This window comes from Melospiza georgiana, chromosome 19 (assembly GCF_028018845.1).
Source record: "Melospiza georgiana isolate bMelGeo1 chromosome 19, bMelGeo1.pri, whole genome shotgun sequence".
NCBI lineage: Eukaryota > Metazoa > Chordata > Aves > Passeriformes > Passerellidae > Melospiza > Melospiza georgiana.
Genome location: NC_080448.1, coordinates 146,175 through 161,001, shown reverse-complemented (window position 1 = coordinate 161,001; position 14,827 = coordinate 146,175).

Sequence of the window (14,827 nt, the reverse complement as noted above, 5' to 3'; positions counted from 1 at the left end):
CAGCAGCTGCGAAGGACTACCCAAGAAGAGCACAAAAGTACCACCACATGCCTGCCTCCACAGCTATTTCCTTGGGGACATCCCTAATTCCTGGCTGATTTGCCTTTCTCGTTGTCGGGTTGGGGTTAGGTAGGCCTTGTGCTAGGATTTTTAAAATCAGAAAGCCCAGACCTCCAGGCACACTGGAGCTGTGAAAGGCATCCAAAAGGGAGTGCAAAAGTGCCACAACATGGCTGCTTTCACAGCTTTTTCCTTAGGAAGAACCCTAATACCCGGCTGATTTACCTTCCTAGGGTTACTGTTAGGCTTGGGCCAAGGACTTTTAAAACCAGGAAGCCCTGTGTTCCAGGCACACTGCAGCTGTTCAAGGCATCCCAACGGGAGTGCAAAAGTGACACAACTTGGCTGCCTCCACTGCTATTTCCATGAGACCATCCCCAACCATAGGCTGATTTTCCTTCCTAGCGTTGAGGTTTGAGTTAGGCCTAGGGTTAGAGTTTTTTAACCAGAAAGCCCTGAGTTCCAAGAACACAGCAGCTGCGAAGGACTACCCAAGAAGAGCACAAAAGTACCACCACATGCCTGCCTCCACAGCTATTTCCTTGGGGACATCCCTAATTCCTGGCTGATTTGCCTTTCTCGTCGTCGGGTTGGGGTTAGGTAGGCCTTGTGCTAGGATTTTTAAAATCAGGAAGCCCAGACCTCCAGGCACACTGGAGCTGTGAAAGGCATCCAAAAGGGAGTGCAAAAGTGCCACAACATGGCTGCTTTCACAGCTTTTTCCTTAGGAAGAACCCTAATACCCGGCTGATTTACCTTCCTAGGGTTACTGTTAGGCTTGGGCCAAGGACTTTTAAAACCAGGAAGCCCTGTACTCCAGGAACACTGCAGCTGTTCAAGGCATCCCAAGGGGAGTGCAAAAGTGACACAACTTGGCTGCCTCCACTGCTATTTCCATGAGACCATCCTGAACCATAGGCTGATTTTCCTTCCTAGCGTTGAGGTTTGAGTTAGGCCTAGGGTTAGAGTTTTTTAACCAGAAAGCCCTGAGTTCCAAGAACACAGCAGCTGCGAAGGACTACCCAAGAAGAGCACAAAAGTACCACAACATGCCTGCCTCCACAGCTATTTCCTTGGGGACATCCCTAATTCCTGGCTGATTTGCCTTTCTCGTCGTCGGGTTGGGGTTAGGTAGGCCTTGTGCTAGGATTTTTAAAATCAGGAAGCCCAGACCTCCAGGCATACTGGAGCTGTGAAAGGCATCCAAAAGGGAGTGCAAAAGTGCCACAACATGGCTGCTTTCACAGCTTTTTCCTTAGGAAGAACCCTAATACCCGGCTGATTTACCTTCCTAGGGTTACTGTTAGGCTTGGGCCAAGGACTTTTAAAACCAGGAAGCCCTGTGCTCCAGGCACACTGCAGCTGTTCAAGGCATCCCAAGGGGAGCGCAAAAGTGACACAACTTGGCTGCCTCCACTGCTATTTCCATGAGACCATCCCCAACCATAGGCTGATTTTCCTTCCTAGCGTTGAGGTTTGAGTTAGGCCTATGGTTAGTGTTCTTTTAACCTGAAAGCCCTGAGTTCCAAGAACACAGCAGCTGCGAAGGACTACCCAAGAAGAGCACAAAAGTACCACAACATGCCTGCCTCCACAGCTATTTCCTTGGGGACATCCCTAATTCCTGGCTGATTTGCCTTTCTCGTCGTCGGGTTGGGGTTAGGTAGGCCTTGTGCTAGGATTTTTAAAATCAGGAAGCCCAGACCTCCAGGCACACTGGAGCTGTGAAAGGCATCCAAAAGGGAGTGCAAAAGTGCCACAACATGGCTGCTTTCACAGCTTTTTCCTTAGGAAGAACCCTAATACCCGGCTGATTTACCTTCCTAGGGTTAGTGTTAGGCTTGGGCCAAGGACTTTTAAAACCAGGAAGCCCTGTGCTCCAGGCACACTGCAGCTGTTCAAGGCATCCCAAGGGGAGCGCAAAAGTGACACAACTTGGCTGCCTCCACTGCTATTTCCATGAGACCATCCCCAACCATAGGCTGATTTTCCTTCCTAGCGTTGAGGTTTGAGTTAGGCCTAGGGTTAGAGTTTTTTAACCAGAAAGCCCTGAGTTCCAAGAATACAGCAGCTGCGAAGGACTACCCAAGAAGAGCACAAAAGTAACACCACATGCCTGCCTCCACAGCTATTTCCTTGGGGACATCCCTAATTCCTGGCTGATTTGCCTTTCTCGTCGTCGGGTTGGGGTTAGGTAGGCCTTGTGCTAGGATTTCTAAAATCAGGAAGCCCAGACCTCCAGGCACACTGGAGCTGTGAAAGGCATCCAAAAGGGAGTGCAAAAGTGCCACAACATGGCTGCTTTCACAGCTTTTTCCTTTGGAAGAACCCTAATACCCGGCTGATTTACCTTCCTAGGGTTACTGTTAGGTTTGGGCCAAGGACTTTTAAAACCAGGAAGCCCTGTGCTCCAGGAACACTGCAGCTGTTCAAGGCATCCCAACGGGAGTGCAAAAGTGACACAACTTGGCTGCCTCCACTGCTATTCCCATGAGACCATCCCCAACCATAGGCTGATTTTCCTTCCTAGCGTTGAGGTTTGAGTTAGGCCTATGGTTAGTGTTCTTTTAACCTGAAAGCCCTGAGTTCCAAGAACACAGCAGCTGCGAAGGACTACCCAAGAAGAGCACAAAAGTACCACCACATGCCTGCCTCCACAGCTATTTCCTTGGGGACATCCCTAATTCCTGGCTGATTTGCCTTTCTCGTCGTCGGGTTGGGGTTAGGTAGGCCTTGTGCTAGGATTTTTAAAATCAGGAAGCCCAGACCTCCAGGCACACTGGAGCTGTGAAAGGCATCCAAAAGGGAGTGCAAAAGTGCCACAACATGGCTGCTTTCACAGCTTTTTCCTTAGGAAGAACCCTAATACCCAGCTGATTTACCTTCCTAGGGTTACTGTTAGGCTTGGGCCAAGGACTTTGAAAAGCAGGAAGCCCTGTGCTCCAGGCACACTGCAGCTGTTCAAGGCATCCCAACGGGAGCGCAAAAGTGACACAACTTGGCTGCCTCCACTGCTATTTCCATGAGACCATCCCCAACCTTAGGCTGGTTTTCCTTCCTAGCGTTGAGTTTTGAGTTAGGCCTATGGTTAGTGTTCTTTTAACCTGAAAGCCCTGAGTTCCAAGAACACAGCAGCTGCGAAGGACTACCCAAGAAGAGCACAAAAGTACCACAACATGCCTGCCTCCACAGCTATTTCCTTGGGGACATCCCTAATTCCTGGCTGATTTGCCTTTCTCGTCGTCGGGTTGGGGTTAGGTAGGCCTTGTGCTAGGATTTTTAAAATCAGGAAGCCCAGACCTCCAGGCACACTGGAGCTGTGAAAGGCATCCAAAAGGGAGTGCAAAAGTGCCACAACATGGCTGCTTTCACAGCTTTTTCCTTAGGAAGAACCCTAATACCCGGCTGATTTACCTTCCTAGGGTTACTGTTAGGTTTGGGCCAAGGACTTTTAAAACCAGGAAGCCCTGTGCTCCAGGAACACTGCAGCTGTTCAAGGCATCCCAAGGGGAGTGCAAAAGTGACACAACTTGGCTGCCTCCACTGCTATTTCCATGAGACCATCCTGAACCATAGGCTGATTTTCCTTCCTAGCGTTGAGGTTTGAGTTAGGCCTAGGGTTAGAGTTTTTTAACCAGAAAGCCCTGAGGTCCAAGAACACAGCAGCTGCGAAGGACTACCCAAGAAGAGCACAAAAGTACCACCACATGCCTGCCTCCACAGCTATTTCCTTGGGGACATCCCTAATTCCTGGCTGATTTGCCTTTCTCGTCGTCGGGTTGGGGTTAGGTAGGCCTTGTGCTAGGATTTTTAAAATCAGAAAGCCCAGACCTCCAGGCACACTGGAGCTGTGAAAGGCATCCAAAAGGGAGTGCAAAAGTGCCACAACATGGCTGCTTTCACAGCTTTTTCCTTAGGAAGAACCCTAATACCCGGCTGATTTACCTTCCTAGGGTTACTGTTAGGCTTGGGCCAAGGACTTTTAAAACCAGGAAGCCCTGTGTTCCAGGCACACTGCAGCTGTTCAAGGCATCCCAACGGGAGTGCAAAAGTGACACAACTTGGCTGCCTCCACTGCTATTTCCATGAGACCATCCCCAACCATAGGCTGATTTTCCTTCCTAGCGTTGAGGTTTGAGTTAGGCCTAGGGTTAGAGTTTTTTAACCAGAAAGCCCTGAGTTCCAAGAACACAGCAGCTGCGAAGGACTACCCAAGAAGAGCACAAAAGTACCACCACATGCCTGCCTCCACAGCTATTTCCTTGGGGACATCCCTAATTCCTGGCTGATTTGCCTTTCTCGTCGTCGGGTTGGGGTTAGGTAGGCCTTGTGCTAGGATTTTTAAAATCAGGAAGCCCAGACCTCCAGGCACACTGGAGCTGTGAAAGGCATCCAAAAGGGAGTGCAAAAGTGCCACAACATGGCTGCTTTCACAGCTTTTTCCTTAGGAAGAACCCTAATACCCGGCTGATTTACCTTCCTAGGGTTAGTGTTAGGCTTGGGCCAAGGACTTTTAAAACCAGGAAGCCCTGTGCTCCAGGAACACTGCAGCTGTTCAAGGCATCCCAAGGGGAGTGCAAAAGTGACACAACTTGGCTGCCTCCACTGCTATTTCCATGAGACCATCCTGAACCATAGGCTGATTTTCCTTCCTAGCGTTGAGGTTTGAGTTAGGCCTAGGGTTAGAGTTTTTTAACCAGAAAGCCCTGAGTTCCAAGAACACAGCAGCTGCGAAGGACTACCCAAGAAGAGCACAAAAGTACCACCACATGCCTGCCTCCACAGCTATTTCCTTGGGGACATCCCTAATTCCTGGCTGATTTGCCTTTCTCGTCGTCGGGTTGGGGTTAGGTAGGCCTTGTGCTAGGATTTTTAAAATCAGGAAGCCCAGACCTCCAGGCACACTGGAGCTGTGAAAGGCATCCAAAAGGGAGTGCAAAAGTGCCACAACATGGCTGCTTTCACAGCTTTTTCCTTAGGAAGAACCCTAATACCCGGCTGATTTACCTTCCTAGGGTTACTGTTAGGCTTGGGCCAAGGACATTTAAAACCAGGAAGCCCTGTGCTCCAGGCACACTGCAGCTGTTCAAGGCATCCCAAGGGGAGCGCAAAAGTGACACAACTTGGCTGCCTCCACTGCTATTTCCATGAGACCATCCCCAACCATAGGCTGATTTTCCTTCCTAGCGTTGAGGTTTGAGTTAGGCCTATGGTTAGTGTTCTTTTAACCTGAAAGCCCTGAGTTCCAAGAACACAGCAGCTGCGAAGGACTACCCAAGAAGAGCACAAAAGTACCACAACATGCCTGCCTCCACAGCTATTTCCTTGGGGACATCCCTAATTCCTGGCTGATTTGCCTTTCTCGTCGTCGGGTTGGGGTTAGGTAGGCCTTGTGCTAGGATTTTTAAAATCAGGAAGCCCAGACCTCCAGGCACACTGGAGCTGTGAAAGGCATCCAAAAGGGAGTGCAAAAGTGCCACAACATGGCTGCTTTCACAGCTTTTTCCTTAGGAAGAACCCTAATACCCGGCTGATTTACCTTCCTAGGGTTAGTGTTAGGCTTGGGCCAAGGACTTTTAAAACCAGGAAGCCCTGTGCTCCAGGCACACTGCAGCTGTTCAAGGCATCCCAAGGGGAGCGCAAAAGTGACACAACTTGGCTGCCTCCACTGCTATTTCCATGAGACCATCCCCAACCATAGGCTGATTTTCCTTCCTAGCGTTGAGGTTTGAGTTAGGCCTAGGGTTAGAGTTTTTTAACCAGAAAGCCCTGAGTTCCAAGAATACAGCAGCTGCGAAGGACTACCCAAGAAGAGCACAAAAGTAACACCACATGCCTGCCTCCACAGCTATTTCCTTGGGGACATCCCTAATTCCTGGCTGATTTGCCTTTCTCGTCGTCGGGTTGGGGTTAGGTAGGCCTTGTGCTAGGATTTCTAAAATCAGGAAGCCCAGACCTCCAGGCACACTGGAGCTGTGAAAGGCATCCAAAAGGGAGTGCAAAAGTGCCACAACATGGCTGCTTTCACAGCTTTTTCCTTAGGAAGAACCCTAATACCCGGCTGATTTACCTTCCTAGGGTTAGTGTTAGGCTTGGGCCAAGGACTTTTAAAACCAGGAAGCCCTGTGCTCCAGGAACACTGCAGCTGTTCAAGGCATCCCAAGGGGAGTGCAAAAGTGACACAACTTGGCTGCCTCCACTGCTATTCCCATGAGACCATCCCCAACCATAGGCTGATTTTCCTTCCTAGCGTTGAGGTTTGAGTTAGGCCTATGGTTAGTGTTCTTTTAACCTGAAAGCCCTGAGTTCCAAGAACACAGCAGCTGCGAAGGACTACCCAAGAAGAGCACAAAAGTACCACCACATGCCTGCCTCCACAGCTATTTCCTTGGGGACATCCCTAATTCCTGGCTGATTTGCCTTTCTCGTCGTCGGGTTGGGGTTAGGTAGGCCTTGTGCTAGGATTTTTAAAATCAGGAAGCCCAGACCTCCAGGCACACTGGAGCTGTGAAAGGCATCCAAAAGGGAGTGCAAAAGTGCCACAACATGGCTGCTTTCACAGCTTTTTCCTTAGGAAGAACCCTAATACCCAGCTGATTTACCTTCCTAGGGTTACTGTTAGGCTTGGGCCAAGGACTTTGAAAAGCAGGAAGCCCTGTGCTCCAGGCACACTGCAGCTGTTCAAGGCATCCCAACGGGAGCGCAAAAGTGACACAACTTGGCTGCCTCCACTGCTATTTCCATGAGACCATCCCCAACCTTAGGCTGGTTTTCCTTCCTAGCGTTGAGTTTTGAGTTAGGCCTATGGTTAGTGTTCTTTTAACCTGAAAGCCCTGAGTTCCAAGAACACAGCAGCTGCGAAGGACTACCCAAGAAGAGCACAAAAGTACCACAACATGCCTGCCTCCACAGCTATTTCCTTGGGGACATCCCTAATTCCTGGCTGATTTGCCTTTCTCGTCGTCGGGTTGGGGTTAGGTAGGCCTTGTGCTAGGATTTTGAAAATCAGGAAGCCCAGACCTCCAGGCATACTGGAGCTGTGAAAGGCATCCAAAAGGGAGTGCAAAAGTGCCACAACATGGCTGCTTTCACAGCTTTTTCCTTAGGAAGAACCCTAATACCCGGCTGATTTACCTTCCTAGGGTTACTGTTAGGCTTGGGCCAAGGACATTTAAAACCAGGAAGCCCTGTGCTCCAGGCACACTGCAGCTGTTCAAGGCATCCCAAGGGGGGCGCAAAAGTGACACAACTTGGCTGCCTCCACTGCTATTTCCATGAGACCATCCCCAACCATAGGCTGATTTTCCTTCCTAGCGTTGAGGTTTGAGTTAGGCCTAGGGTTAGAGTTTTTTAACCAGAAAGCCCTGAGGTCCAAGAACACAGCAGCTGCGAAGGACTACCCAAGAAGAGCACAAAAGTACCACCACATGCCTGCCTCCACAGCTATTTCCTTGGGGACATCCCTAATTCCTGGCTGATTTGCCTTTCTCGTCGTCGGGTTGGGGTTAGGTAGGCCTTGTGCTAGGATTTTGAAAATCAGGAAGCCCAGACCTCCAGGCACACTGGAGCTGTGAAAGGCATCCAAAAGGGAGTGCAAAAGTGCCACAACATGGCTGCTTTCACAGCTTTTTCCTTAGGAAGAACCCTAATACCCGGCTGATTTACCTTCCTAGGGTTACTGTTAGGCTTGGGCCAAGGACTTTTAAAACCAGGAAGCCCTGTGCTCCAGGCACACTGCAGCTGTTCAAGGCATCCCAAGGGGAGTGCAAAAGTGACACAACTTGGCTGCCTCCACTGCTATTTCCATGAGACCATCCCCAACCATAGGCTGATTTTCCTTCCTAGCGTTGAGGTTTGAGTTAGGCCTATCATAAGTGTTCTTTTAACCTGAAAGCCCTGAGTTCCAAGAACACAGCAGCTGCGAAGGACTACCCAAGAAGAGCACAAAAGTACCACCACATGCCTGCCTCCACAGCTATTTCCTTGGGGACATCCCTAATTCCTGGCTGATTTACCTTTCTCGTCGTCGGGTTGGGGTTAGGTAGGCCTTGTGCTAGGATTTTTAAAATCAGGAAGCCCAGACCTCCAGGCACACTGGAGCTGTGAAAGGCATCCAAAAGGGAGTGCAAAAGTGCCACAACATGGCTGCTTTCACAGCTTTTTCCTTAGGAAGAACCCTAATACCCAGCTGATTTACCTTCCTAGGGTTACTGTTAGGCTTGGGCCAAGGACTTTGAAAAGCAGGAAGCCCTGTGCTCCAGGCACACTGCAGCTGTTCAAGGCATCCCAACGGGAGCGCAAAAGTGACACAACTTGGCTGCCTCCACTGCTATTTCCATGAGACCATCCCCAACCTTAGGCTGGTTTTCCTTCCTAGCGTTGAGTTTTGAGTTAGGCCTATGGTTAGTGTTCTTTTAACCTGAAAGCCCTGAGTTCCAAGAACACAGCAGCTGCGAAGGACTACCCAAGAAGAGCACAAAAGTACCACAACATGCCTGCCTCCAAAGCTATTTCCTTGGGGACATCCCTAATTCCTGGCTGATTTGCCTTTCTCGTCGTCGGGTTGGGGTTAGGTAGGCCTTGTGCTAGGATTTCTAAAATCAGGAAGCCCAGACCTCCAGGCATACTGGAGCTGTGAAAGGCATCCAAAAGGGAGTGCAAAAGTGCCACAACATGGCTGCTTTCACAGCTTTTTCCTTAGGAAGAACCCTAATACCCGGCTGATTTACCTTCCTAGGGTTACTGTTAGGCTTGGGCCAAGGACTTTTAAAACCAGGAAGCCCTGTGCTCCAGGCACACTGCAGCTGTTCAAGGCATCCCAAGGGGAGCGCAAAAGTGACACAACTTGGCTGCCTCCACTGCTATTTCCATGAGACCATCCCCAACCATAGGCTGATTTTCCTTCCTAGCGTTGAGGTTTGAGTTAGGCCTATCATAAGTGTTCTTTTAACCTGAAAGCCCTGAGTTCCAAGAACACAGCAGCTGCGAAGGACTACCCAAGAAGAGCACAAAAGTACCACAACATGCCTGCCTCCACAGCTATTTCCTTGGGGACATCCCTAATTCCTGGCTGATTTGCCTTTCTCGTCGTCGGGTTGGGGTTAGGTAGGCCTTGTGCTAGGATTTTGAAAATCAGGAAGCCCAGACCTCCAGGCATACTGGAGCTGTGAAAGGCATCCAAAAGGGAGTGCAAAAGTGCCACAACATGGCTGCTTTCACAGCTTTTTCCTTAGGAAGAACCCTAATACCCGGCTGATTTACCTTCCTAGGGTTACTGTTAGGCTTGGGCCAAGGACATTTAAAACCAGGAAGCCCTGTGCTCCAGGCACACTGCAGCTGTTCAAGGCATCCCAAGGGGGGCGCAAAAGTGACACAACTTGGCTGCCTCCACTGCTATTTCCATGAGACCATCCCCAACCATAGGCTGATTTTCCTTCCTAGCGTTGAGGTTTGAGTTAGGCCTAGGGTTAGAGTTTTTTAACCAGAAAGCCCTGAGGTCCAAGAACACAGCAGCTGCGAAGGACTACCCAAGAAGAGCACAAAAGTACCACCACATGCCTGCCTCCACAGCTATTTCCTTGGGGACATCCCTAATTCCTGGCTGATTTGCCTTTCTCGTCGTCGGGTTGGGGTTAGGTAGGCCTTGTGCTAGGATTTTGAAAATCAGGAAGCCCAGACCTCCAGGCACACTGGAGCTGTGAAAGGCATCCAAAAGGGAGTGCAAAAGTGCCACAACATGGCTGCTTTCACAGCTTTTTCCTTAGGAAGAACCCTAATACCCGGCTGATTTACCTTCCTAGGGTTACTGTTAGGCTTGGGCCAAGGACTTTTAAAACCAGGAAGCCCTGTGCTCCAGGCACACTGCAGCTGTTCAAGGCATCCCAAGGGGAGTGCAAAAGTGACACAACTTGGCTGCCTCCACTGCTATTTCCATGAGACCATCCCCAACCATAGGCTGATTTTCCTTCCTAGCGTTGAGGTTTGAGTTAGGCCTATCATAAGTGTTCTTTTAACCTGAAAGCCCTGAGTTCCAAGAACACAGCAGCTGCGAAGGACTACCCAAGAAGAGCACAAAAGTAACACCACATGCCTGCCTCCACAGCTATTTCCTTGGGGACATCCCTAATTCCTGGCTGATTTACCTTTCTCGTCGTCGGGTTGGGGTTAGGTAGGCCTTGTGCTAGGATTTTTAAAATCAGGAAGCCCAGACCTCCAGGCACACTGGAGCTGTGAAAGGCATCCAAAAGGGAGTGCAAAAGTGCCACAACATGGCTGCTTTCACAGCTTTTTCCTTAGGAAGAACCCTAATACCCAGCTGATTTACCTTCCTAGGGTTACTGTTAGGCTTGGGCCAAGGACTTTGAAAAGCAGGAAGCCCTGTGCTCCAGGCACACTGCAGCTGTTCAAGGCATCCCAAGGGGAGCGCAAAAGTGACACAACTTGGCTGCCTCCACTGCTATTTCCATGAGACCATCCCCAACCTTAGGCTGGTTTTCCTTCCTAGCGTTGAGTTTTGAGTTAGGCCTATGGTTAGTGTTCTTTTAACCTGAAAGCCCTGAGTTCCAAGAACACAGCAGCTGCGAAGGACTACCCAAGAAGAGCACAAAAGTACCACAACATGCCTGCCTCCAAAGCTATTTCCTTGGGGACATCCCTAATTCCTGGCTGATTTGCCTTTCTCGTCGTCGGGTTGGGGTTAGGTAGGCCTTGTGCTAGGATTTCTAAAATCAGGAAGCCCAGACCTCCAGGCATACTGGAGCTGTGAAAGGCATCCAAAAGGGAGTGCAAAAGTGCCACAACATGGCTGCTTTCACAGCTTTTTCCTTAGGAAGAACCCTAATACCCGGCTGATTTACCTTCCTAGGGTTACTGTTAGGCTTGGGCCAAGGACTTTTAAAACCAGGAAGCCCTGTGCTCCAGGCACACTGCAGCTGTTCAAGGCATCCCAAGGGGAGCGCAAAAGTGACACAACTTGGCTGCCTCCACTGCTATTTCCATGAGACCATCCTGAACCATAGGCTGATTTTCCTTCCTAGCGTTGAGGTTTGAGTTAGGCCTAGGGTTAGAGTTTTTTAACCAGAAAGCCCTGAGTTCCAAGAACACAGCAGCTGCGAAGGACTACCCAAGAAGAGCACAAAAGTACCACAACATGCCTGCCTCCACAGCTATTTCCTTGGGGACATCCCTAATTCCTGGCTGATTTGCCTTTCTCGTCGTCGGGTTGGGGTTAGGTAGGCCTTGTGCTAGGATTTTTAAAATCAGGAAGCCCAGACCTCCAGGCACACTGGAGCTGTGAAAGGCATCCAAAAGGGAGTGCAAAAGTGCCACAACATGGCTGCTTTCACAGCTTTTTCCTTAGGAAGAACCCTAATACCCGGCTGATTTACCTTCCTAGGGTTACTGTTAGGCTTGGGCCAAGGACTTTTAAAACCAGGAAGCCCTGTGCTCCAGGCACACTGCAGCTGTTCAAGGCATCCCAAGGGGAGCGCAAAAGTGACACAACTTGGCTGCCTCCACTGCTATTTCCATGAGACCATCCCCAACCATAGGCTGATTTTCCTTCCTAGCGTTGAGGTTTGAGTTAGGCCTAGGGTTAGAGTTTTTTAACCAGAAAGCCCTGAGTTCCAAGAATACAGCAGCTGCGAAGGACTACCCAAGAAGAGCACAAAAGTAACACCACATGCCTGCCTCCACAGCTATTTCCTTGGGGACATCCCTAATTCCTGGCTGATTTGCCTTTCTCGTCGTCGGGTTGGGGTTAGGTAGGCCTTGTGCTAGGATTTCTAAAATCAGGAAGCCCAGACCTCCAGGCACACTGGAGCTGTGAAAGGCATCCAAAAGGGAGTGCAAAAGTGCCACAACATGGCTGCTTTCACAGCTTTTTCCTTAGGAAGAACCCTAATACCCGGCTGATTTACCTTCCTAGGGTTACTGTTAGGTTTGGGCCAAGGACTTTTAAAACCAGGAAGCCCTGTGCTCCAGGAACACTGCAGCTGTTCAAGGCATCCCAACGGGAGTGCAAAAGTGACACAACTTGGCTGCCTCCACTGCTATTCCCATGAGACCATCCCCAACCATAGGCTGATTTTCCTTCCTAGCGTTGAGGTTTGAGTTAGGCCTATGGTTAGTGTTCTTTTAACCTGAAAGCCCTGAGTTCCAAGAACACAGCAGCTGCGAAGGACTACCCAAGAAGAGCACAAAAGTACCACCACATGCCTGCCTCCACAGCTATTTCCTTGGGGACATCCCTAATTCCTGGCTGATTTGCCTTTCTCGTCGTCGGGTTGGGGTTAGGTAGGCCTTGTGCTAGGATTTTTAAAATCAGAAAGCCCAGACCTCCAGGCACACTGGAGCTGTGAAAGGCATCCAAAAGGGAGTGCAAAAGTGCCACAACATGGCTGCTTTCACAGCTTTTTCCTTAGGAAGAACCCTAATACCCAGCTGATTTACCTTCCTAGGGTTACTGTTAGGCTTGGGCCAAGGACTTTGAAAACCAGGAAGCCCTGTGCTCCAGGCACACTGCAGCTGTTCAAGGCATCCCAACGGGAGCGCAAAAGTGACACAACTTGGCTGACTCCACTGCTATTTCCATGAGACCATCCCCAACCTTAGGCTGGTTTTCCTTCCTAGCGTTGAGTTTTGAGTTAGGCCTATGGTTAGTGTTCTTTTAACCTGAAAGCCCTGAGTTCCAAGAACACAGCAGCTGCGAAGGACTACCCAAGAAGAGCACAAAAGTACCACAACATGCCTGCCTCCACAGCTATTTCCTTGGGGACATCCCTAATTCCTGGCTGATTTGCCTTTCTCGTCGTCGGGTTGGGGTTAGGTAGGCCTTGTGCTAGGATTTTGAAAATCAGGAAGCCCAGACCTCCAGGCATACTGGAGCTGTGAAAGGCATCCAAAAGGGAGTGCAAAAGTGCCACAACATGGCTGCTTTCACAGCTTTTTCCTTAGGAAGAACCCTAATACCCGGCTGATTTACCTTCCTAGGGTTACTGTTAGGCTTGGGCCAAGGACATTTAAAACCAGGAAGCCCTGTGCTCCAGGCACACTGCAGCTGTTCAAGGCATCCCAAGGGGGGCGCAAAAGTGACACAACTTGGCTGCCTCCACTGCTATTTCCATGAGACCATCCTGAACCATAGGCTGATTTTCCTTCCTAGCGTTGAGGTTTGAGTTAGGCCTAGGGTTAGAGTTTTTTAACCAGAAAGCCCTGAGGTCCAAGAACACAGCAGCTGCGAAGGACTACCCAAGAAGAGCACAAAAGTACCACCACATGCCTGCCTCCACAGCTATTTCCTTGGGGACATCCCTAATTCCTGGCTGATTTGCCTTTCTCGTCGTCGGGTTGGGGTTAGGTAGGCCTTGTGCTAGGATTTTGAAAATCAGGAAGCCCAGACCTCCAGGCACATTGGAGCTGTGAAAGGCATCCAAAAGGGAGTGCAAAAGTGCCACAACATGGCTGCTTTCACAGCTTTTTCCTTAGGAAGAACCCTAATACCCGGCTGATTTACCTTCCTAGGGTTACTGTTAGGCTTGGGCCAAGGACTTTTAAAACCAGGAAGCCCTGTGCTCCAGGCACACTGCAGCTGTTCAAGGCATCCCAAGGGGAGTGCAAAAGTGACACAACTTGGCTGCCTCCACTGCTATTTCCATGAGACCATCCCCAACCATAGGCTGATTTTCCTTCCTAGCGTTGAGGTTTGAGTTAGGCCTATCATAAGTGTTCTTTTAACCTGAAAGCCCTGAGTTCCAAGAACACAGCAGCTGCGAAGGACTACCCAAGAAGAGCACAAAAGTAACACCACATGCCTGCCTCCACAGCTATTTCCTTGGGGACATCCCTAATTCCTGGCTGATTTACCTTTCTCGTCGTCGGGTTGGGGTTAGGTAGGCCTTGTGCTAGGATTTTTAAAATCAGGAAGCCCAGACCTCCAGGCACACTGGAGCTGTGAAAGGCATCCAAAAGGGAGTGCAAAAGTGCCACAACATGGCTGCTTTCACAGCTTTTTCCTTAGGAAGAACCCTAATACCCAGCTGATTTACCTTCCTAGGGTTACTGTTAGGCTTGGGCCAAGGACTTTGAAAAGCAGGAAGCCCTGTGCTCCAGGCACACTGCAGCTGTTCAAGGCATCCCAACGGGAGCGCAAAAGTGACACAACTTGGCTGCCTCCACTGCTATTTCCATGAGACCATCCCCAACCTTAGGCTGGTTTTCCTTCCTAGCGTTGAGGCTTGAGTTAGGCCTATGGTTAGTGTTCTTTTAACCTGAAAGCCCTGAGTTCCAAGAACACAGCAGCTGCGAAGGACTACCCAAGAAGAGCACAAAAGTACCACCACATGCCTGCCTCCACAGCTATTTCCTTGGGGACATCCCTAATTCCTGGCTGATTTGCCTTTCTCGTCGTCGGGTTGGGGTTAGGTAGGCCTTGTGCTAGGATTTCTAAAATCAGGAAGCCCAGACCTCCAGGCATACTGGAGCTGTGAAAGGCATCCAAAAGGGAGTGCAAAAGTGCCACAACATGGCTGCTTTCACAGCTTTTTCCTTAGGAAGAACCCTAATACCCGGCTGATTTACCTTCCTAGGGTTACTGTTAGGCTTGGGCCAAGGACTTTTAAAACCAGGAAGCCCTGTGCTCCAGGCACACTGCAGCTGTTCAAGGCATCCCAAGGGGAGCGCAAAAGTGACACAACTTGGCTGCCTCCACTGCTATTTCCATGAGACCATCCCCAACCATAGGCTGATTTTCCTTCCTAGCGTTGAGGTT